This window comes from Propithecus coquereli, unplaced genomic scaffold, assembly GCF_000956105.1.
Source record: "Propithecus coquereli isolate 6110/MARCELLA unplaced genomic scaffold, Pcoq_1.0 Scaffold214, whole genome shotgun sequence".
Lineage (NCBI taxonomy): Eukaryota > Metazoa > Chordata > Mammalia > Primates > Indriidae > Propithecus > Propithecus coquereli.
The window spans coordinates 1,606,586-1,608,641 of NW_012146523.1; the positions used below are offsets into that span (position 1 = coordinate 1,606,586).

At 33.7% G+C, this 2,056-nt stretch overlaps 1 pseudogene; it reads right to left on the minus strand.

Moving 5' to 3' along the window:
- Positions 1 to 533: 533 nt before the first annotated feature.
- Positions 534 to 1,019, minus strand: LOC105810540 (annotated as a pseudogene).
- Between the last annotated feature and the right edge of the window lie 1,037 nt (positions 1,020 to 2,056).

The following is a 2,056-nucleotide window of genomic DNA, read 5'->3' on the forward strand; positions in this document are numbered from 1 at the left end:
CACAGTGCATAGAAAGAATCCAAATATAAACAGTTGGGGTGACTTTCAAAGTAATTTGGATCCCTCACTTTATTTATGATCCCACTATAACCTATAAACTCGTTTCATAGCCCCTACCATGCATTAATCACTGGGTGGCAGGAGTTAAGGAAAACTTTTCCTATTACAACATCCATTGCCAGCGACGAATGTCCCAAAACCGCCAAGGAAGTCATTGTTATTGTACAATATGTGAGAACCTGGAAATTTTCTGAAAGCCTAAAAAAAATAAAAATAAAAAATGCAATTAAGTTTGACATTTCCTGACACCTGCATTAATACTACATGACTAATAAAAGCATGTCATTTGCCCGGACTGAACCAACGATCAATATGTGCCCAGAATGCACATGAGTAAAAACGTGGTGAAAGGAAGTAGTCTTCACTGCTTACAGGTCACTTCTAGTCAAAGGTTAAAATTCAAAGGCTGAATGGTCAAAGTGCTCATTTTCTCAGTAGGACTATCTTCTGCTAGGATGATGATAACAGTGGCATCAACAAGTATCATCATGATGCCACCATTTTGTTTTCTCTGGATTCTTATTACATGTTCACACGTAAAAAGAATTATCTGGTGGCCATCTCTTTGTAGCTGGAAAGCATGCTAGTTATGCTAAGACAAACTGACCTGGACTGAGAGCTTTGGGGACCCGTCTTCTGTTAGAATGAATAAACAGATGTGACCATTGCTATAAACATGAGAATGAACAAATATTTTCACCAGTGAACATGACCTGAGGAGAGTCAAAATGATATCGATTACTAAACTTAAATAGAAGTTGAAAATTTCCCCCATCATATAAAGTACCTGGTGTACCTTCCATGTCTACAATCCACTGTGTAATTAAATTTTGAACACTCTTTTCATTTAAAGTCATCCCAGGAAGTGGGTCATTTTGTAAAGCCAATAGTTCTTTTTGTAGATGTTTCTACATTGATGCCATGTTGGAACCATTCCCCCAAGTCTGGTGAGGCCAGAGACACCTTAACTTCCTGAGGAAGTTGAATTTTTAGCTGGTGGTCTTTAACCTCTCTTGTTTCCTGGTCAATGTATTTAAAGCTATAAATCTCTGTGTGGTGTTTTAGCTGTGTCAAATACATTTGGATATAGAATGTTTCATTGCCATTTAATTTTAAGCATTTCATTATTCTTTTTTAGTCCAAGAACTTTTTAGCAATATGTTATTTAGTCTCTACACTTACAGAAATTTTAAAAATCTGGTTTTTCATTATTAATCTCTAATTTTATTGCATTGTAACAAGGGAATATGGTGAACATTACAGTGAATTTGTGGAATTTATTGAAGTTACCCTTGTTGCCTAATCTTCAGTCAGTTTTTGTACATCTCTCTCATATGCTCAAAAAGAATGTGCATTTTCTTTGCTTCAGAGTTCCATATTATCGAATACCTTAAATTTATTAATTAAATTGCTTGGATTTTTTAAAAATATATTTGCTGACTTTTTGTCTATTTGATCTCCAAGTTTCTGAGAATGGGTGTATAAAAATCCTCAACTACAATTATTGATGAACTTATTTCTCACTAAAATTCTGTAAGTATTCTGAGGCTGTATTGTTGGAGAGAATAAATTTACAGTGGCCAGAATTCTTGTCCTATGATGTTTTTTATCAGTATATAATGTTTTTCTCTATCCTTTATACTATCTTTAGCCTTGAATTAAAATTTGCCAGATATTAAGATTTCTATTCTAGCCTTCCCTTGGTTAATATTTTTAATACTTTTTTCATCCTTTTATTTTTAGTTTTTCCTACATTTTGTTTTAAATTTGTCTTTTGCAAACAATATATTGTTAGATCTTATAAAGTCCCCTGGCTGACTTGCTTTGCCTCCAGTGTCTTCGAATAGCTGAATTGTTTTTTCTGTTTTTTTTTAATTTTACACAAGTTTTTACAGATGTTCTCAGCTGGAGGGTTGGTCTGATATTAGCCTCCCTATCATATCCAGCAAGAAGAGAAATGCATTTTTAGATAAAAAAAAAAATGCTCATCTTATTT